This window comes from Rhinatrema bivittatum, chromosome 2, assembly GCF_901001135.1.
Source record: "Rhinatrema bivittatum chromosome 2, aRhiBiv1.1, whole genome shotgun sequence".
In the NCBI taxonomy this organism is placed as follows: Eukaryota; Metazoa; Chordata; class Amphibia; order Gymnophiona; family Rhinatrematidae; genus Rhinatrema; species Rhinatrema bivittatum.
Genome location: NC_042616.1, coordinates 397,078,468 through 397,102,587, shown reverse-complemented (window position 1 = coordinate 397,102,587; position 24,120 = coordinate 397,078,468).

The following is a 24,120-nucleotide window of genomic DNA, read 5'->3' as shown; positions in this document are numbered from 1 at the left end:
GGAGCGTGGCGGTACCTCGCCACAGAGTAGCACCAGAGACCTTTCCCTTTGCAGACAATGCTCAGAGGAGCACTGACTGAGAAGGAAGAGTCACCAGGAAAGGAGTTCCTGGGACCTCAGAGGTTGAAACATAGAAGAAGATCCTGAGAGCTGAATGGTGCCACAGGAGAGGCCCACCTGCCCGAGAAAGTTCACCACCGTCTAAGGCTGATTCAGCTACAATCAGCCAGAGATAACGGAGGGAGAAGGAAGAGCAAAGGGCCCTTTGAGGATAACAATTTCATCTACCCACTTGGTACGTGGAGGGCCCAGAGTAGAGGGAGAAGCTTTCCATAAGAGCTTACCTGTGGGGAGAAGATTGGGAGAAGAGAATGAATCTGTTTTTAGGGATTTTTGATTGAGTTGCTGTGGTGCACTATCAAGTGGTGTACCGTTTTGGGCTTGTTTTACCCTGCCACCAGTCATTTAGTAAAGACTTTAGTTTTGAACAACAGCTCTGGTATGGACGTGGCTTGTCTGGAGTGCCTGGACTAGTAAGCAAGAGGAGCCCCTGTGTGGGAGAACCCTAAGGCCCTTCAAAAATAATTTTTCCCCCCACTCTGTGCAAGAACACTGGGAGCTTATGGAGCCTTGCGTGGTCCGTGGCCCTCCTTATGTGCTCCCGTGCATTTGTCATTTAATAGTCACTTTGTATTTTTTTATAATTCATGCATTTACGTCACCAGTATTTCTTTTTAGCACATTCCATTTAATAAAAATGCCCTTCTGGTTTTCATTTTGTCTATCCGTCTGTCTGATGTTCTATTTTAACATCACGAGCAGGACTAAGGGGCACGCAAATAGATAGAAAACATCAGCACAGGAGCCACCAGTGGGGAGAAAAAGAAATGTGACTGCCAAGAAGCCCAGGCCCTGCCACTCGAAGAAGACACTGCTCCAAAAAAACTGAGAAGCAGGCTAGGCAAAAAGCCCAGGACCTGCCGGCCGAAGAGCTGGAGAAGCTGCTGGGGACCAAGGCGGGGGCTATGGAGGCAGAAGGAGGGAAGGGATATTAGAAACATAGAAACATAGAAATCATGGCAGACCAAAAGATCCACCCAGTCTGCTCAGCAAGCTTAAGCCAATACCTGCTGCACTGTGCAGGCTACCCTCGTGCTTATTAGTTTCCCAGAGTGTAAAGGTCAGGGCCCTCTATGGATGCTGTTTGAATCCAGTTTTCCTTTTATGTTGCCATGGAAGCAGAGAGCAGTGTTGGAGCTGCATCAAAAGTATCAGGCTTATTGGTTAAGGGTAGTAAAAGCCTCATCAGCAAGTTACTCCCATGTTTATTTGTTCCCCAAACCGTAAAAGTCGGTGCCCTCATTGGTTGCTGTCTGAATCCAATTCCCCCTTTCCCACCGCCATTGAAGCAGAGAACAAGGATGGAGTTGCATTAACCGTATCAAGGCTTATTGGTTAAGGGTAGCAACTGCCACACCAGCAAGTTACCCCCATGCACTTTTCTTTATTCCCATCCTTTAGCCTTTAGGGATCCACAGTGTTTATCCCATGCCCCTTTGAATTCCTTCACTGTTTTCATCTTCACCGCCTCCTCCGGAAGGGCATTCCAGGCATCCACCATCCTCTCCGTGAAGAAATATTTCCTGACGTTGCTTCTGACTTGTCCTCCCTGGAGTTTCATTTCATGAACCCTAGTTTTATTGATTTCTTCCCAAAGGAAAAGGTTTGACGATTGTGCATCATTAAAACTTTCAGGTATCTGAAGGTCTGTATCATATCTCCCCTGCACCTCCTCTCCTCCAGGGTATACATATTTGGATCCTTCAGCCTCTCCTCGTAAGTCCTCCAATGCTGACCCCTCACCATTTTGGTCGTTCTTCTTTGGACCGCCTCTATCCTTTTTGAGACACAGGCTCCAGAACTGAATGCAGTACTCCAGGTGAGGCCTCACTAAGGACCTGTACAAGGGCATTATCACCTCTTTTTCCTTACCAGTTATTCCTCTCTCTATGCAGCCCAGCATTCTTCTGCTTTAGCTATCGCCTTGTTACAATGTTTCACTGCCTTCAGAACACCAGACACTACCACACCAAGATCCCTCTCCCAGTCTGTGTGCATTAGTCTTTCACCGCCCGTCACATATAAGAGGAGGGAGATAGGAGAGGGAAGGGGAAAGCAAGGACTGGAGAAGGAAGAAAACATGGAGTGGAGAGTGCAAAGAATGTTTGACCCACCCATCACCCTGCCCCCCCCCATACACACACCCCATCACACACGTATGTACCACACACACACATTGCTACCCCCAATCATCCCATGCACACCCCGATCCACCACACACCCCTCCCGACCCAGTCACATTCACCACCCACCTACTCCATTCCTCCACCATTACAGAGCAGCTGTAAGGCATATACCCATACACACCCAGAGCTCCTGAAACACACACATGCATGTCATGGCATCATAGAATATGATCTCTGAAGTTGCCATGCAACTCTATAACTCATCTTTTTTTTCACTTGTACGAAAGTTATTTCACTTGTACATTATCTTTTCAAGTTGTTAATAAATATTATTTGATTATGTTTACTGTTTTCAATATTTTTATATAAGCTTTTTAAAAACTTTCATAGCATCAATTGATCTTTTCTCAGATCTATGAATATTATATTTACAAGATTTTGCAATTCTGTGCTCCAGTGATCAATACGATTTAATTGGAGTTTTATTAAACCTTATAATGACAAAAGTGATCTCATTTGTCTGGCTTTGAAGTCAGAGCCCCCTCAGCTTTGCTTCAGCATTTATGCATTAAGAGAATACACATGCTGTAAAGCCACTCATTTTAAAATGGTTTTACAGAACCCTATTAACAAAAAAGAAAATGTAATTTAAAACTGAGAAGAGATTTTTTTTATGGTAAGGTAATAAGGATTCTGTAATAGTGTAGAACTGGATATCATTGAGGCATTTTCCATAAAGATCTTCAAGTATAAACACAATACATCATGTCAATGGGTAAGGAGCAGTACAAAAAGCAAATTGAGTGTTAAAGGTAGTAAGAAAAAGGCTGAGTATGATGGATAATGTATTCATGTGAGCTAAGAATGATGTAACCATAAATCACCTTATTTTGATGATCCAGCTTTCATTTATGTTTCAGCTCAGCATAGGGATGCTGCAAGTCATGAGACACGTTGAAAAGCAAGGCATGCACAAATAAATTGGCTCTTTTCCTGCCCCTTTCAAAAATGCTGCTGTTTGTGGAAGGGGAGGAGCTCGGGGTATTCTTCAGCTGTGCCAAACACCAAGGTTTGTATTGCACCTATTAAGAGAACACCGGAATCTGAATATTCTCGATTGCATAGAAGTGCCGTTAATTCTCCTCTGCATCCATGAAGAGAGGCGTTTCTGACTGGACACGGAGGGTCTGTTTGCAAAGCCAGAGGCAGAAAATTTCGATTGGCCACATTCTTCCTGGTATGGGGGAGAAGAAAAGAATCCCTATCCCCATTAGCACTGATTGGCTAAATCATTTCTGGAAGCAAAGGAAAGAAGAAAAATCACCATCCCACTGTTCCACGTGCTCCTGGGATACCAAACACCACCTCCCAGTCGCTCTCCATCATCCACATTCCACTAGGGCTTGAAGAACTCCACCTCCATCTTTTTCTACTGAGGCAGTACCTTGGGCTTCTCCTTCACTAAGAAAAAGATTCCTTCTGACAAGGCTCATAACTCAGTTAAACTAACTTGGCACAAATTATAAACACAAAAGACAAGAAGCAGACAAACGACATAAAAACAAAGACCCAGAAGTTTTTCTAGCTTGTCTGAATTCAAGGCTTTTCATCACCTCTTCTAGTTTGGAGAGAACATCCATTAAGCTTGGTGTAATTCTCTTTTCATATATTTCCAAGCCAAACATGCCTTCGACCACCAGATAGTAGCACCTTCATTCAATGGAACTGGTTGGCTGCTGATTTCCTGCAGCAGATTTTTCAAGAGTTAGCAAATTCTGTGCCAGATTTTTCAAAATTCTGCGGCTATTATATGACAAATGTTCATAAAGATTCACACTTCTGTCTTTGGAAAAAAGTTTTTTTTTTTTTTTACTAAAAAACATTCATATTGTTTTTAAACAATACTTAATATACAAATAAAAAATATACCACGGTCAAAAATCAATCATTTATCAAGTTAAGACAAGTTACAAACTTGTTTGTCACTTTTGTTTTGAATTGAAATAGTGCATCCATCCTTTTTATATTTTCTTGAGAAAGTCCTTATTGTCTTTCCATGTATATGAGCTCCTGTTTTCTTAAAATACCCCCAACATCAGTAGTGTGTCATGCTGTTAATTACACAGAAAGATAAGGGCAAATATATTGGGCACAGTACAGATACAAAATGGGGTCGAATTAGCACACGTTGTAACTTGTCAGCAGTCGTATCAACCATTAAGGCTTATATGAACTGAAGTTAATGCCTTCTGTGCCAGCAGGAGCTGCAGACTTCCAGGGCTTTGTAAATGGTGTATGACAGGCCATATATGCAGGTGCAAGCACCTTTATATAAAGATTAAATTCTTCTGTAGGGACATCCCTCCATCCAGGAATTATATCAAAATCATCTTTGGCTTGATAAGGATTTATGAGGTTTTTCAGAGATCAAACATTTTGACTATTTTCTCTATCCACTTCAACTTCACCTCCCCCTCCTCCAATTCACTTTAGGACAGGAGGAAGGGAGGCGGGGAAGAAAATAAGGTTCCCTGCAGGCTGTTTGCTAGGTGAGGGGCAGGAGCAGAGAGAGAGCTACCACTGAAGGCAAGCAGGCATCCTGCAGCTTTACTCAAAAGATTGAATTAGCAGGTATGAAAGCTTTCAGGAATGTTGATTCTGTGGCAGATTGTAAAATATGTGGCGCTTTCTTCTGCAGCCACACAGTCCTGGGAGGCTAGGGGGCACTGCTTTTAGAGTCCTAAATGTATGTGAATTTTCAGCTGAAAACTTAAGACACCTAACTTAAGGGCTTAAATTTAGCAGCTCAGCTTTTTTTTTAACATTGGTCCCAGAGGAACTAGAAAAGGTGCAGAAAAGGGCAAAAAATGATAAAGGGAAAGAACCAGCTCCCCTATGACTATCATCACCTTTGCTTATTTATGACGCACTTTTCCACCAAGAGAGTTGAAAGTGAGTTACAATTTGTTAAATAATAATCAGGTACATGAGAAAAGGAAAAAAAAAAGTGAACATAACGGTAACATTTGCTTTTAGATACAAACTTCAAAAGGGAGATATAGTATGGCCCAGTGGCAGGAGGTAAAAGGCTACAGCAGATTACAGTCAGTGATTTGTTTAGTTGTTCCATTTGGTCAAGGTATCTTGAGCAGGCAGAGTGGGGCTTTTCTGATGAACCTTTTTGGACTACTAGGGGAATGCCCTTCCCTCTGGACTGAACAATGTTTCTCCAAATATCTTCTCCAATCTCCTTCCACCTTCTCTAGTTTAAGATCCAGGGATGATCTTTAGCTTCTCCAATCAACCAACTCACCCTCCAGTCACCTTCCCACTGATTCTGAGCAGGCTCATGGAGATTTTTATATCCTACACAAGCCTCCCCTCAAAAGGTGAGGTCATGGCAGGAGGAAGAATCCTGAATACAAAAAAAAAAAAAAACCTCTTCTACTGCCCATTGCAGGAAAAAGCACATGGGAGAAAATATTAGTGACTGGCATAGCCCTGTCACATTGGTATAGCCAGTTAGTGATCTTCTCTAAGGAACCATTGAGGTCAGTAATGGTTTGATCCTGATTAGTGCCCAAAGGGATAAGGAGTTGGATGTCATCCACATAGGCTGATGCGGCAATATCTTATGAGTTCACACAAAAGGATTAGGTTATATATTGAACAATGTGGGTGAGAGAATAGAACCTTGTGGCACTCCGCAAAAGAACAAGTGGATTTCAGAGAGATCTGCTCCCATAGAGACAGTCTGGTGTGGTGTGAACCAGGTGAATTCTGGCCCAGCCAGCCCTATATCACACAGTCTGGTAAGGATGAGATTGTGATCTACCATGCCAAAGGATGCCCAGAAGTCCAGGAGAATGAGTAAGGCTGACTTCCCCTTCAAGACAAAGCTAGAGTTGATCCCCCAGCTTAGTAGTGTAATTTCAGTACTGTAGTGTGACCAAAAGAATGACTGGAAGATGTCAAGGGCATTTGAAGTACGCATATGATCCGATAGCTGTGATAGTACAGCTTTTTCATTTTTTTTAAAATTTATATATTTATTGATTTTCCATGCTTAATACAGAAAATAAAATAATACAATAAGCTTGGTACAGTTTGATAACCCTTCAAACTTAATACCTTCACCAATTATTAAGTAATCATACTTATTTATAACAATCAATAGAAACAGTTACCTATGACAAATGGAAATAAACAGAGGCATGGTAAACTTAGGGAGATTCTAAAGAAATCATGTCATTAAGACTCACTAGGCAATTCACAGTACTGCACTGTATCTAATTATTCTAATTCACTAGACAGTGGGGAAGAGGTGGCTATTCTTCTCTGTTCAATAAAAGTTTTCAAATAATCGGGTAGGAAAAATATGTAAATATCTTGCTCTTTCTTTATTAAACATTTACAGGGAAATCACAGGATAAATGAATATCCCATAGATATAACTTCCTGACGGAAGACCCAAAACTCTTTTCTCCTAAGCTGCATAGCAAATGATAGATCTGGAAAAATTTTAACTATATTATCATGAAAAGAGATAGGATATTTAGAAAAATATCTTTTCATGACCTTATTCAGGTCAAGAAAATTTACAAAGGAAACCAGTAATATACCCCAATCTATTATTTGATTATTAGAACTTTCTAGGAAATTGGTAAGATTCCCTTGAAAGGGCAACTCAAGTGTATTTAAATTTGAATTTCTCTTAGGTAAGAAGTAACAGTAACTTATAGTAGGTACCTCATACTGTATAGTAGGTAACTCATATAGTAGGTAACTCATCTTCAGAAAAAAACAAAACTTCCTTTAAAACTTTTTGTAATGTCTCCATCGGAACCTCCCCAACTACCCTAGGGAAGTTGAATAGGCGAAGATTTAAACGTTTGGAGTTGTTTTCAAAGGTCTCTATATGTCTAGATAATGATTCTCTATCCTTTACTACTGCTGCATGAAACTCCAAATTCTTTTTACCTGTACCCTCTAAGTTTTTAATTCTTTCCTCAGATTTTTTTACCTGCAATAGAATCTATCTTTTTTACCTGCAATAGAATCTATCTTTTTCTCTAACCCTTTTATATTAGTTGCCATCAAAGCCATCAAGTCCCACAACAGTTCTAGTGTTACTACTGTAGGGTGTGTCAAGGTCTCCAAGGCCTCTCCACAAGCTGCCAGATCTTTCTCTCCACCTCCTATTCTTCTATCAGACCCAATTCCCTCCGCAGCTGGGACCCCTATGCCAAGACATTCCAAAGATGATTTGGCCCCTAGGGAACTTGGCTGGACCAGTATGTTTCTGGGAGAGGCCTCACCTGCCCTCTGCAATGGTGGTAGTCCAAGATTGGGTCTCAGCGATACCTCCTCTATAGATCCGGATCTTCCTCCCAAATGATCTGAATCAGCAGTATCCTTGGTCGCTGGACTTTTCAGTGTAGATGCTGACATATAACGGACAACCTCCTGCTGTATAGGAGATGGAAGGGGCATCGGGGGATAAACCCTTACTTTTCCCTTGCGTTTGGTGGCATATTTAAACAAGACACTCTTTAATTCCTTTCCAGCCAGAGGCTTCGTCTATGTCCAACAAACTGTGAGATTTATTTCACCTCTGTGGCAGCTGGTATTAGAGCAGAGGTTATTCTCCACCAATCCGTTCTAATCCAGACTAAGCTGGACCAAGCCGCGCGTGCGGCTTTGGCGGCGCGCCAGCGACAGTGGCGTGCCGCTATAGCGCTGATTTTATGGGCACTTTCGGCTCCTCCTGATGACATCAGGGCTGGCAGAAAAACTTTAGATGTTAAGTCTCTGGAGCTCACCCAGGTGTGTCCCTCTGCGTCCGGCAAACAGCTGCAGTCTATGAGCCGCTATAGCGCCGATTTTATGGGCGCTTTCGGCTCCTCCTGATGACGTCAGAGCCGGCAGAAAAACTTTAGATGTTAAGTCTCTGAAGCTCACCCACGTGTGTCTCTCTGCGTCCGGCAAACAGCTGCCAGTACAGCTTTTTCAATTACTTTACTTAGGTACGAGCGGTTCAAGAAAGGTCAGTACTTGTTCAAGTCATTGGGGTCAAGGTTAGTCTTCCTTGGTATAGGTTTCATAATTGCTCTTTTTAGGCTACTTGGTAGTTTGGCTTCTGCAAGCGAGATGTTTGTAAAGGCCTGGATACAGTGAAGCGGTCCATGTTTGGCTCTTTTTTTTTGAGCCAGGTGGGGTAGGGGCCCTCTAAGGTGGCTAGTCTGAGGCTCGAGAGCAAGGAGTCTATTCTCAGTGAATAGAAAGCGGTCAAAATATATGACAGTTTGGTTTTGTACTGGCATTTCTTCCAGTCCCATTTCAATGCAGGAGATCTTCTCTGTGAAAATGAGGCTATCTTGTTACATTGAGTCTCAGCTGAGAGGGAAGGATGTATGGGGGAATGAGGCTACAGGAGAGGAGATTGTTAATGGTTTGGAATAGCTCTTTGGGCACGCTTTCTGAATGATTGATGGTTCTGGTATAGTATGCTCTTTTTTACTTCTGTGGGTGACTCCAAGGCTGTTGACATCTGACACAATTCTTTGCCAAAGGCGCTACTTTACCACCTTAAATTTTCTTGAGCAGTTTCTCCAAGACAGTACACAGGGGGTTTCCATTATCAGCTCCAGAATTTTTCTATTTTCCCATTGAGTGATGTGAAATATCTGTTGGCATGGTCATCCATCTGCCTTTGGAATGCTTTGTCCTGCCTCTGGTGCTATTTCCACCAGCAGCTCCTCTAAACATCTGTCCTTCTCTTGCTCCTCCAGACACTCCTCTCATCTTTTCCTCTTGTTCTTGAGACATACGAGGCATATGTGTTTGGCCTATAGTTTGTAATTGTAATTGTAACTGTAGTTTATTTCTTGACTAATCGCAACTTATTACATTTGTAAATCAGAATGATGTGTCCTCTAGATGTACTTTTATTTTCTTTCCTTGGCTCCAGTTGCTCTTCTGCTTCTCTTCTCAATATTTGCAGCCAGTCCTTTGTGCCAGGCTTACTTTTATAAGTTTTAAAGAAAGGAGGTGGAGTAATAAGAAAAAGAGAACTAAGCATGCTCAGTTTAATGCATACATGCTATTTTGTGTAGCCTCCACATGCTAATTATCACTCGGGCACAATTAGATTGTAGATGCTGTAATTTTATGGGTAGATTTTCAAAGGGTTTATGCACATCAAACTATGCACATAAGTAGCATGTTATCTCATACATGCTATTTTATACATATTTAAAGGATGCATGTATATTTGGTTTCAAATGCACATGTACAAGATCAAAAAGTGGCAATCTAGGGGCATTCTAGAGTGGGGTCAAGAGGTACACATGGAAGATGCTATTTTATAAGAGATTTACATGTATAAATTATCAAACTTGTTCATACAATTTTACACCTGCTAATTGGCTAATGCAAGGGAAATTGGTCTGCATTTTGTGAGTGCGAGGTCTGGGTGACCTGGAGAGAGCTCAGGATGAAATATTAGAAGGTCTGGGTGAACTGGAAGAGGTATCGGCAAGCTGGTGATTTGACGTATAAGGGCAAATAAGTATTTTCAAAATGATATATGCACATACTTTAAAATATGTCTACCTCCATTTTTACATGCACATGGTTTTTTTTCCATTCCTACAATATACACATGCATGCTTATAAAACAGGTAGAAAAAGCACTTTCATTGCATTGCAAATATTTGCATGAAAAGAAACATATGCATGTACTTTCAGAGCAGAACTCCACTGTATTTTATAAATTGTGCAGCAACCCACTGCAGTTTATAAAATACTAGGATAAATCTCCGCACATCTACTTACACACACAAATCCAGCACCGTGAATAGGTTTACATGTTAGGCTCTTTGTGCTAGTGTGCATTCTTATAGTGTGTGCGCTATTGATGCTACATTGTAGTGGGCACATTAAAAAATATAGTGCATCATCCACTTGATTAAAAGGCCCCTGAATAATAGAAAACAAAGAATTGCAAAGTACAAAGGAGAAATAAGGCCAATTACAAAGTTCAAATGAGTGTGGGCTCAGATATAGATTTAATTCTGCCCTTTTAATGCTCATCGTACGAAAGCTGCTGTGTACATGCTGTACATAAGCTCAGACAAGTGACCATCTGCAGGCACTAGATGACCCTCTGTGTGCTTTCTGGCCTGCATATTTGTGTTTATGTTAGGTGATGTTTCTGATTATTTGTTTACTGGATTTTCATCGGGGAGAGTGTGGTTTCTCCTGGAAATGTGCATGTGCTCCTTATGGAGCTGAAGCAATACCGTGCGCTAGCTACTGCACATGGCTTAACACGCGATTAGATGTGCGTTTGGGTGCGCTAATTCCCAATATAGGAATTAGCGCATCCAAAACGTGCGTGCAAATCGCTGCGTAGCTAATAGCGCTCATCACATGTAAATTCATGAAGATGAGGCTATTAGCTAATCCCCGCAATCCAATACATTTTCCGCATGGCCAATGCGCCCTTGCAACGTGGGAAATTTTATGTCAGCCCGGGGCTGGCATGAAGGTATGGCACGCTCAAGGGCGCATTGACAAAAAAAGAAAAACCCTGCTTTCTGTGATTCCTCCTAATAGTATCATTATGATACTAAGTAGGAGGAACCAAATAAAGCAGTTTTTAAAAAAAAAAGAAAAATCTGGAACCGAATACACACATAAGAGACTCGGTCCAGGCCGTGTATCTTGTGCAAGCCTATGCCACTAGGAGGAGAAAACAGACGCTCGTAGACTGTGTGTCCATTTTCCCAACCCACTTGACAGCCACCTCTCCTGGGTGCCTGATGCCGAGGAGGCGCTAGGGACACACATTTTTCCCTAGCACCTCCTTTTTAGCGCGACCCCTCATTTAAATATTGAATCGCGCACCCAGGAGAGGTGGTTGGGCGTGCGTTAGGAAAACAGGTGCCCAACACTGAGCGCTCGTTTTCTGCGCACAATTATTGCATCAGCCCCTATGTTCTCTAAAACATTTTTCATGCTTTAGGTTTTAAAACTGTCAAAGGACCAGTCCTTGTCAAGGGGTTGAAAATGGGGCAGTTTGATGGGGTGAACAGAACAACCACACAAATTGGATTTTGAGAGGAATGGGTTAAAACCCTGTCTTTTCTAGCAGCCTGCAGAAAAAGGGAAGCAGTAATTGATAGCTCAAGAGGAACCAGTCTCTCATTATGTTCTTGTCATGAGTTGGTGATGAGATATATAGCAGAATTCATAGGTTCACAGCAACCTAAAAAGAGCTGTGCTATGAATGTTTCTGCTATGGCCCCTGAAACTGGACTGACACCACCATCTCATTTCACATGGGCCCCTTTAGGTGGAATTTGAACTGGTAACCTAGAAATAAAAGGCCCTGCAATTCTGTGGCCATTCCCCTGAGCCATCCCTTCCCCAGCACTGCAGTGCCAATTAATACCCTATTTAAGTAGCCTGCAAAAGGTTGCAGTCAGGCCAGGTTATATATCTCCACAGGTTGCAAGAAGCAGCCCTGTGAGAAAGAGAATGCCAAAGAAACTGTGTATATTTTGATTGCCATACTGCTGAAAATAGATAGTAATGACCAGTATTATTATGTTCCTTATTATTATTATTAATATTATTTGCATGGTGCATACCAGTTGTGCACAGCGCTATACCAAAACACAAAACAGGCACTCACTTTTCCTTGAGCTTACAATCTGGCTAAGACAGACAGACAGAACATACAGACAAAAATCAAATAAGAGATGTTGTGTTAACAGAGAGGCCATGATAGGGCACAAACAAAACTGTGTGTATTATAAGTGGGAATAATACAGGAAGGAGCAATTTTAATTGAGTAGAGCTGCAAGGAATGAGCATCCTTAAAAGTCTGTATAAGAAAAAATCCAGTGTGCTGGGTGTGTTTGATTCTACATCCATAACAGTTTGAGTAATGCTATATTTATGAAAGGCTCATGATGTAAAAGCACACATAACTTGGAAATATCCTTAAAAAGGCAATAAAAGATTGAAAGGAGGCAATAGTTAAATAGCTCGTAGTGCTGCAAGCACATTTTCAAAGAGAAGCTTCCAGCAGAGTTTCCCATTAATAATACAGAATAATAACATAGTAACATAGAAATGATGGCAGAAAAGGACCAAGTGGTCCATCCTGAAGCAGGAGCAAATGTGTCCACAGAAAGTCTGCAGGAGGATTTGAAAATGCAAACCCCATATGCACTTTCCTTCCTCCAGCCTAACCCCATCCCCCTTATTCCCAAGTGTAAAAGTAAAACCCATGCTGTGACTAACGCAGCTACTTTTATTCAGAGTAAGGTGGGGAGAAAAGTTCAAACTCCCCATTTCTGCAGGTGAATGCTTTGAATATTGCCCTTCCTGGGGGAACGCATCAAATTAATCGCATCGATGCAAAGCAAATCTCTATGTTTGATTATTACCGCTACAGCTCGAGTTTTGACAGGCCTCAGAAAGAGGGACCGTATAATCCCAGTCCTGGAAGGTCTACACCGGCCCCCAGTCCAGTGGCGGTCCAGGTTCAAGTTATTAGTACTGTTATGTAAGCCACGACACTCTGAATATTCTTACTCTGTAATAAATAAATGACAATGGCATTTCCCAGCAGGTGCGTCACGATCCTGCCATGTGAGCAGTCGAGACGCACAGCAAGAGTTTTACTGAAGGTGGTTAAACCATTCACTCCCACTGGCTGCTCCTCCAGCAGGAGGAGCAGCCAGCTAAAGAGGAAACGGAGGAGAGGCAGGTGGGCCCCTTTCCATGCTCTCTAAAACCCCAAGCTCCAACATCTTTTCCAAACCCCCCCCCCCCACCGAAAAAAAAATACTCCCAGAGGTTTTACCTTTTTAGCATTTTAGCATTTTACGTTACTGTATAACTCGTATGTGGTTTCAGTTTCTACAGTATCATGTTGGTGCAGTGCAAAATGATGGATGATGGGATGGGGGACGTGAAACTGAAGGAGTAATGTATCTAGTGAGATGAGTGTCAGTTCAAGAACATATGTGTGTCATTTGGGGGAGGAGATTGTTTTTCATCTTTAATAAAAAAAATAATAATAATAATAACTCTTTATATATATATATATTTATATATATATATATATATATATATATATATTTATATATATCTTCAATCATATCACAAAAAGAACTCCATAGTCTTATAAACATCCAGGTAGTCATCCCTCACCCAGTGCATTATCTTTTCCATCGAGTGCACTTAACTTACCATGCCAAATGTAAGCAAGACTCAGTAAATGATCCAGCTGGCAGTTCCGGTGTCCTGTCACGGTTTATCTTGACCCAATCAACAGGACAGTGATCAAAGAAATGGAATTGCCTTTTTGTAACCTTTTAAAGATAGGCTGCATACTTAATGATTTGAATGAATGGTTGATTATAACCTTCGCCAAGCCATTTTATATTTTTCAGGCATAATTAAAGCATGAGTCTGCAATATAGCATACAGCTTAGAAATTAAGATGGTAATTTTCAAAATGATCTACATGGATTTAAAAAATAAAAGGTTTTATCTGTATAAATCAGCTATGTGAAAATTGCCATCCATCAATTTGGCTTCGAAAACTGGTGCAAAGTACTGGGCTTCAGAGTTCTCACAAGCTTTGTAGTGCTAACAGTTTGAAAATTGCCCCTAAATCTGCCTGTGATCTCAATAAGGCTAATTTTTCAAATTCCGTTTAGTTCCTGAAAACTTAAAAAACAAAAAAGGCTGATGCATCAATATTATACTTCTGTTTAAGATCTTAAGTGCTAAGAAAAGAGCATCTATGAAAAATAACTGGCCTGCCTCATCGATTCCAGGCCAACCTTCCAAATTATCAAAACAAATTTAGTAAAATATTTCCAGAGAGCAAAACTGTCCCACAGAGATGGCAAGGGAGATGGCAGAGGTGCCAGCCGCACCTTAATTCTTGCCACATCTGCGCTATAACACAAACAATACAATTCACAAGGAGATAAAATTGTCCATGGGTATGTTTTCTTTTCCTAAATTAAAATAAAGCCTGTGATAATAATAACGATTTATTATTATTATGACTTGGACTTCTTACCTGCCTTTCTGAATACAAGAATTCACTCAAAGTGAAATACAAGAACGAATAGCAGCATATAAACAGAGGTCTATTGCAGCTTTATAATAAAAGAAAGAATTTCAAGATTTGTTGTTTTTCCTAGAGAAATAAAATATCCTTGACAAACACTTTACATTTTCAGAAAGCTTTGTGGACATTTACAGTATGTTAATTGTTTGCGTGCTAATTTCCCGTTTCATTTAGTTGATAATGTTCAACTTCTAACGTCATTTTAAATACATTCCCCTGATTCAGACAATTTGCTGACCCATGCCATGTTGGAAATTTGCTGAATTTGTACACATTTTATACATTTTCTCCTCTTTTCTATAAAAACAAATTTGCAATTTAAACTTGGCATTTTGTAAATGTTTTTTGTTGTTGCTTTATATTTTGTCCTGCTACTACTTGGGCATCCCCATCTTGCCACCATTTTTCTTCTTCTTTTTCTCTTTATCTTCTCTTTTTTTTTTCAACTCTTCTGTTTAAAAATCTTATATGTGATTGAGTCAAAAAATATGATAGTAGTTAAAGCAGTTACATATGGACAATTCCCTCCTTTTGTAGCTGATTCGGAGGCTGAGGTAAATACTGGAAATGATCTGGAAAATGGATCAGTGCGTGAAGTGATCACATTTGCAGAAAATACAAAATTATTGAAAGCATGATTGTGAGGAACTACTGAAGGACTTTGCAAGGCTCAAGAACCAGGCATCTAAGTGGCAGTTGAAATATAAAGTGAACAAGTGTAAAGTGGTGTACCTAGGGAAAAATAATCCTAATCACAGGTACACAATGTTGGGTTCTGTATTAGGAGTCACCACACAGGATAAAGGAATTTGGAGTCATTATGGACAATACATTGAAATCCTCAGTTCCTTGTGTAGTGGCAGCAATCAAAAACGCAAATAGAATGTGTGATGGGCAATATATTCTTCTGGTGAATACAAGAAGGTGAGCTGGGAAGGAGATCCAGTATGTAAAAGAAATCAGAATAGGAGATGGACGCCAACTCATAGAGGGCACAGAGGTTCTGGAGGGGGAGGAGCTTCCCAGAGTTTGTCCTATCGAGAGGACAAGAGAGCCAGGGCATAGTGGGAGAAAGATGAGAGCTTATCTGTGAAAGAAACGGGGCAGGAACAGGAAAGAGTTTTACTAGGACCAGATGAGAGACAGAGGAGGTGGAGGTGGATGTGTTGAGTACAGGGACGTAGGGTTGCTGCTGAAGTTGGTGGTGCACCACAAAATTTACTGCTGCCATGCGACTTATCCTTTGAGCTGCCTCTCCAGCCTGGCATTATCAACAAAGTCCAGCACAAAATGTCCCCTTTGACACGCTAATCCACATTACATTGAGCCAGCCATTGAATACGATGTTATGCTGGGGAAGGCGGTTCAGAGTGTTGGCAGCCTGGACCGGTAGCAGAGCTTTGCTTTATCAGTAACTGGTGTTGGCAGGGAGGGCCAGCTCAAGGCAATCTGCTGCCTGAGGTGAGGGATGAGATGGCCCTCTCCCACCACCAAGGTACACAAAAGGGATGCACTCTCCAAGATACAGGCCCTCACTAACTTACCATATAAAACAAAATTCAAATTCTAGTGTCACCTCAGTAACAGCTCGTCCCCTCCTCTTCAACCATCTCTCTCCTCTCCTCTGCTTTTCCCATGCTCTGTTCCTTCTCTCCCTCTGCCCCAGCTGACAGCTCTAAGCCAGCCGGGCTGCAACTTAAACACTGGCGCCTCCTCCCCACTGCAGCCTGAGGTGAAACGTCCCCTTTGGAACTGCGGGGCTTTGTATCTACGGAGCCCCACATGGATCAAAAATCTGTTTTTAGAGCGCTAACAACAGAGACTCACAGTTCAAACACAGGAGGTTTCACTGCGGGGCTGCAGAAGGAAGGCGGCCGCTGGTGTTTAAGCTGTAGCCCAATCAGCTTAGAGGAGCCGGTTGGGGCAGAGGAAGAGCAGGAAAAGAATTGGACTAAGGGGAAGTGCAGAGGAAAATGGGAGGCAGGGACAGGTGAGGGGGGATTGACTAGGGCTGACAATTTTCAATTGTGAAAATTCTGAATACTTGGACCCAAGGAGTAAACTTTTTGTGTATGCCTTTCCACTTAACTCTTTATTTTAAACATACAACCCAATACCAACCATCTCTCCCCACCTACTATCTTTCTTTCTTACTTGATATCTCACCTCTTTACCCACCACTACCATCCCAGGGCAAGTACAAAGATATTCGGTTCACTAGGCAAAGCTTACAGCCTTGCGTGACCTCTCCCCACACACAAAAATATTATGCAGTTATAACAGATTCAAATTAAAGCCTTCTGAGGTAAAAATATCACAACACATATATTAGGAGGCCCATTTCAGCTAACTTTAGGACAGCCCTATGGCCTGACCAGAGTTAGCCGGATAAATTGGCTAACTCTGAATATCGAGTTAGCTGGTTATCTTATTTGGCTAATTTTGCTCAGGCCATAGGGCTGTCCTAAAGATAGCTGGATCCACCCATTCCCTGCCCTTGACTTAGCCATGGCGTCACTCAGCTGGATTAGTAGTACTTATCCAGCTGAGTGCCATTTTGAATATCGGCCTCTCCATTTACACATACTGCTGTGATGCAAACTAGAAAACTTTGCAAACATGACATTTGGAACTCATATAATATTAGGACTATTGTGACATGTGTTGGGTGTGGGCTTGCCCATCAGAAAGTCATGAGTGAACTGAATTACAATTATAGTAAACCCTCCCAAACCGAAACAGCACTAATTGACAGCACTCAAACAGTAAAAACACTACCGCAGAAAAGGCAACACTACAAGTATTACTCCAGAGCCTAAACACCAATACAACACCTATTAGGAAAACAGAATAAGCCAGGCTGCTATAGATCCCTACAAAGAAACTATACACTAGTAGAATACCTCTCTTCCATCACAAATGCAGAACACAGGCAGACCCTCACCAAATACAGAGAAAAGTGATCATAAAGTAATAATAGAAATGTGCAGTTGGAAACTGCAATAAGCTAGACTCACTGGCGTCAATTTTAAAAGGAGCGCAATGTTCCTAGCATGCACACATGGATGTGCCAATTTTATAACATGCGCACCAGAGCGTACATGTTTAAAAAATCTCATGGCTCTACGCGTGCATATATGGGTGGCACACGCAGTGGGGGTGAATTTTAGTAAACTGCGCATGGTGATGTAGTCGGCCTCCCCTAGTTCCCTCCCAGTCCGCTCCAATTAGGGAGCGGACTGGAAGGGAACTTTCCTATCCCTAACCCTACCCTTCCTAGCTCTTCCCCTCTCCTCCCCGACCCCTAACCTAACCCTATCTCCATTTTTTTTGTTTAATTACTGCTCCATTGGAGCAGAAGCAACTTCTGGCACACACTTTCCCGGGGTAGCAGATAATGGTGCTGCCCCGGTCTGCCCCCAACGCCCTGCCTCTCCCTGCCCCCCTGGCCCGCCCTTTCTGAGAGTCCTGGCACTTGTGCGCATACACTGGGCAACAATGAAAGTGTTACTGACCTAAAAAGGTCCTACTCTGTAGTATCTTGATGTGCTGAACACGAATATGACCATGAAAAGTTTTTATTGGCTCTCGTTTTGAAGATATTTAATATAGTTCACTTTCTATGTTTAGTCATGTAAATTTATCCAATAGGACTGTAAATAAGCCTAGAATGATGTAATATTGCATCATATTGCATAATACCATCATGCACACATCATCCGGAGTTTATTACATCATTTTCTGATGCAATGCAGTTCTACTGCCATGCTGCTGCTGAGTAAGCTGACGTCAGCAGTGTACTATATGAAGCCCAGTCAGAAAGGGTGAGCATTTGAAATATTCATGCTGGCTGACTACTGCTGGACACTCCGCAGAGATGCTCCCGAACAGGTGTACAAGAGACAAGCAAAGAAATCTAAGATGTAGTCTATGACTTCATTTTTCAAACGGTATTAACCGTAGGTCTCCTACTATTGGCATACAATTCAAGATGTAATTATACTATTGCATATTACAAAAAAACTAGAGCCAATTTTGCATTTTCAGTCACATTCATGTTTAGCACATGAACATTTATAAGAATTGACTAATTTCATTTCAGAAACATGACTTTTGTGAAAATGTGTTGCCCAGTGAGCTATTGGCATACAGTTCAAGATGTAATTATATTATTGCATATTACAAAAAAACTAGAGCCAATTTTGCATTTTCACAGTCACATTCATGTTTAGCACATGGAAATGTATAAGAATTGACTAATTTCATTTCCGTAACATGACTTTTGTGAAAATTTGTTGCCCATCGGGGTTTACGCTCATGGCTGAGCCTGTTGTAAAATGCACATGGCGCATGCAAGGCCTGGCCATGCACTTAAACTACGAAATTTATATGCGTAGGCCTTTGAAAATTTACCTGTATATATCATTCAAAAATTGAAAAACAGAAACATCACCATTCCTCACAAAAAACAATAAACCATAAAATATAAAACACCATCATAATAAAACCATACTAATAAAAAGAATAAATATTTCAAAACAGTTGACAAACAGAATAATATCCAATAATTAATAACATATTACCATTTTTAAAATATTCCAAACCAATAAAATATTTCAAAACAGCACACATAGCAAATAAATAAAATAGGGTTAAAAAATATCCCCTGCTCTCTATACCTGGGAACTTTTGATTTCCAGTCACCCTGAGATTGTTCTGGATTAGTCAGGAAGAAAGAGGATACATAATTTATCCTCTCTCTCTCTCATATATATACACACTCCCTAACATACACATTAATTTGTTCTCTCTCACACAATTCACTCTCATTCACACTTCCTCTCTCACACTCACTGGTTCTTTCTCTCTCCCTTTTACACAGACAGGCTTTCTCTCCCTGCCTTTCTCACACACATACACACAAGCTCTATTTCACTCACTGGCACTCATTGTCACACACACACAGGCTCTCTCTCTCTCTTTCTCACTGGTACTATCTCCCTCGCTCTTCTACACCCAAGCTCTCTCTCAGAAACTGGTGCTCTTTCCCCTCACTCTCACATAAACAAGCACTCTCTCACTCACTGGTGCTCTCTTCCTCACTATCACATACACACCCATACTCTCTCACTCTCATAAACACAAGCTCTCACTCATTGGCTCTTTCTCCCTATCACACACAATCAAGCTGTCTCACACTTTCCCTCTGTCATTCACACAAACTCACACTCACTGGTGCTCTCTCCCTTACTCTCATACATAGCACTTTCTTTCTCTCTCATACACACACACACAAGCTCTCCCTCTAATACATACACAAGCTGTCTACCACTCACTGGTGCGCTCTCCGTCCCTCACACACATATACACAAGCCTTTCTCACTCACAGGTACTCTCACGCTTGTGCCTCAGCTTCAGATTGCCAACACTGGGCCTTTTCTTATGCACCATAGTCAACAGGAGAGGAGGTATCAATAGCTCACTGGGCTCTCCTTGTTCACCACGGGCATCAGAGGAGGAGGTCTTGATGGCCCTACTGGGCATTTATATGTTGCATAATGGGTGGGAGGCTACATACCAACAGACAATAGGCCTTTTCACAATGTACAAGAAAGGTCCATCAGGGCTGCCGATACTCTCCTCCACAGGCGGAGGAGAGGTGCCAGCATCCCTGCTGACCCCTTCTAGTTGACTGTGGACGGGATGGAAGTAGAGGTGATGGTGGCCCCGCTGAGCATTTTCTTGTGTACTGAAGCCAGGGGGTGAGGTGCCAGTGGCTGAAGGAGGAGACTTAGGGCATGAGCTATTGCTGCTACAGGGTAAAGTAGAGCACACAGACAATTTCTCAATGGTAGTGTAGTGCCACCGTAGGCTGTGGAAAAATCCCACAGCTTTTTCAGGCTAGATAAGTTGTGGGTGTCAACATTAGGGATGTGCAGACAAAAAGTTTGCGTTGATAAGTTGATAACTTGAAGTTGAGGGTCGATTTCGTTCAATATGGACATATGGAGAATTCCATAAGTTGAGGGTCTGTCCATACGTTCACCGGTTCCCTAAATAAAAATTTAAACCCCTCACCCTCCTTAATCCCCCCCCCAAGACTTACCAAAACTCCCTGGTGGGGGGGAGTGAGTGAAGGAGAAGGAGGAGGTGTTCACCTTCCCCAGACTGCTACCGGACTCCGAGACAAAGAACTTTTTGCGGGAGAGGCTGAGTCGCCGGCGGGTGACATCAGCAGCGTGTGCCCCCACTGACTATAAAATCTGCGGTTGGGAGCCACTACGACGGGGAGTGAGTGAAGGAGAAGGAGGAGGTGTTCACCTTCCCCAGACCGCTACCGGACTCCGAGACAAAGAACTTTTTGCGGGAGAGGCTGAGTCGCCGGCGGGTGACGTCAGCAGCGTGTGCCCCCACTGACTATAAAATCTGCGGATGGGAGCCACTACGACGGGGAGTGAGTGAAGGAGAAGGAGGAGGTGTTCACCTTCCCCAGACCGCTACCGGACTCCGAGACAAAGAACTTTTTGCGGGAGAGGCTGAGTCGCCGGCGGGTGACGTCAGCAGCGTGTGCCCCCACTGACTATAAAATCTGCGGTTGGGAGCCACTACGACGGGGAGTGAGTGAAGGAGAAGGAGGAGGTGTTCACCTTCCCCAGACCGCCACCGGAATCCGAGACAAAGAACTTTTTGCGGGAGAGGCTGAGTCGCCGGCGGGTGACGTCAGCAGCGTGTGCCCCCACTGACTATAAAATCTACGGTTGGGAGCCACTACGATGGGGAGTGAGTGAAGGAGAAGGAGGAGGTGTTCACCTTCCCCAGACCGCTACCGGACTCCGAGACAAAGAACTTTTTGCGGGAGAGGCTGAGTCACCAGTGGGTGACATCAGCAGCGTGTGCCCCCACTGACTATAAAATCTGCGGTTGGGTGGCGCCCCGCTGCCGCCGGCGCGTCGCCTAAGCCGCGCGCGCAGAAGGGGCGCGCGCACGGCTTGGACCGGCTTAGACCGGCAAGGGCCGGAGGCCGGCTAGGAATTTTGCCTTGAAAGTTTGCGAATGGGAAAGAAACGGAAGGCGAAGTTTACCACCTCCTCTCCAGTGCAGCAACATCGCATCGGACCGATGGACCAACACGTTGTCAGGCGGTTGGAAACGCCACATGAGGACACTTTTGGAGGTACGTCTATGACCTCCTCAAGTCCTGGCGAAACACCGGCGTCCTTATGCCTGCCATCAGCAAGTGGAACAACTCGAGAACTGGTAGGAAATGTTCAAGGAGGCATAATACAGCCTCAAGGAACTGAGAATTTATTGTTACCTAATGATAATTTACAACCAATAGTACAACCAGTTAACTTAAGTTCTGGCTATAACATAATGACAATACCTGAAAATGTTACTTTAGTTGATTTGGGAAGAATGATTTGCAAATTGGATAGTAATGTGGTTAAAATGAATGAATCTTTGTTATTAGCTATCAATTCTAATAAAAGCCAATTAGAAAATCATGGGCAGAAATTAGGAAAACATGAGGAAGAAATAACAGCAATAACAAATAAGATACAAATGATTCAATCCTCAGAAAATGTATTTATTCGTGATAGCATTACACTACATAAAGAAATAGAGCACATGGAAAATTTATTTAGATCCAGAAATTTGAGGATAATAAACTTTCCTATTACTAGGCTACTTTCTCCTTGGGAAATGTTTAAGAAGTTTTTAAAAGAGTTCTTATTGTACTCTGACGAGGATATCCCTAGAATTTCTAAGATTTATTATTTGATTAAAAAACCAATTAGGGCTACGGAAGAACAAAAAGAAAATGAAGATGCCCCATCTACTATGGGAGTATCAACTTTTCTTGAAGAGTCGTTGGATGTGATAAATAATAGAGCTACTCTTTTTATTTCCTTTTTGGCCGAGCAGGATAAGGATAAATTGTTTAAAAAAATTTTCGGATCTAAAGATATGATGTTTTGTGGACATAAAGTGCAGATATTTCCGGATGTGGCTAGGGTCACGCAGGCAAGAAGAAAATACTTTCTGTCTTTAAAAGATCGAGTAATTGCCATTGGTGCTACATTTTTTCTAAAATTTCCCTGTCTTTGTTTAGTTAATTATAGGGGTAAAAAATTTGGTTTTATAGATCCAACACACTTGGAAACTTTCCTATTAGATAAAAGCCAGGCCCAGACTGAGGCAGCCAAGGACAATGGTGTGTAAAAAATAAATATACTCCTTCTCCTTACAGGATTTCTTTAAAAGATTTTCTTGAATTAGTCTCCCTCTTTTATGGAATATGTAACAAATAAAAGATGTACTGATACTATATAAATATTTTTGTTATGGTTGTATTACATATTTGCCTGTTTTCATGATGTAAATCATTGACAAAAAACCAAATAAAGATTAAATTAAAAAAAAAAAAAAACAACTCCCTGGTGGTCCAGCGGGGAGTCAGGAAGCCATCCCTGTATTCCTTTGCGAGGAGCACGTGACGTATGCGTCACTCCGACGTGACGCCGACGTCACGTGCTTCTCCACGCCTCCGCTCCCGGACCCCTGCTGGACACAACCGGAACTTTTGGCCAGCTTGGGGGGGCCTCCTGACCCCCCCAAGCTGGCCAAAAGTTCCGGTTGGGTCCAACGGGGGTCCGGGAGCGGAGGCGTGGAGAAGCACGTGACGTACGCATCACTCCAACATGACGCCGACGTCACGTGCTCCTCGCAAAGGAATACAGGGATGGCTTCCTGACTCCCCGCTGGACCACCAGGGAGTTTTGGTAAGTCTTGGGGGGGTCAGGAGGGTGGGGGGTTTAAGTGTTTATTTAGGTTCAACGTATTCAACATAGCTATGTTGAATAAGTTGAAAATCGCGATGCGTTGCGCATCATCACTTTTTTAAGTTTAAAAAAATAATAAGTTGCGTTTTACATATGCGTTCAAAACGAATGCACACCCCTAGTCAACATAGCTGCTGCGCTGGAGGCTTAAAATCTGGAAAATTTCCAAACATTTTAGCCCTCCATCTGGCTTGACAGCGTGGAAAGTCAGTGGTGCATGGCACACCTTTTTTTAAAGCTGGTGGTGCCTGTACACCATTCTACACTATGGATGCCACGCCCCTGCTCTGTGTTCACACATTCTCACTCTGTCACATGTTGCTAAATCAGTGAAGGTCCCTGGATACAATATACTAAACAGTAAGTACTAGTGTATGATAGATATTTAGATATTTCTTTTCTCATGCTTAGAATTTGTTAGTGTGACTCATGTACATGATGTGGACTTCTACATTAGGAAGTGGTGGCCATGACAGTTTGCAGCAGAGTTCACTTCAGTATTTATTTATTTATTTGTCTGTTTTTATATACCGAAATTTGGTACATGCCTTCACTCCGGTTTACAAGTAAAACAGCTTATTACAATGAATGTCATAACAGATATAACAATGAATGTCATAACAAATATAACAGCAAAAATAACTATAGATATAACAAATTCTTACAATGGGTGTCATAGCAGTTAAAAACAGGTACACTAGTTAAGATTTAACTTTACTATAAGTAACATGGCGATATTTCGATTTGTTAAAGGTAGCTTAGTTACCTTTAACTTTGCAAACAGTCGGGGTAGTTATTGGATACATTTAACTTTACTAGCAGTTAAGGTAGTTGATGGTTACTGTTGCATATTGGTAATATTTATTTG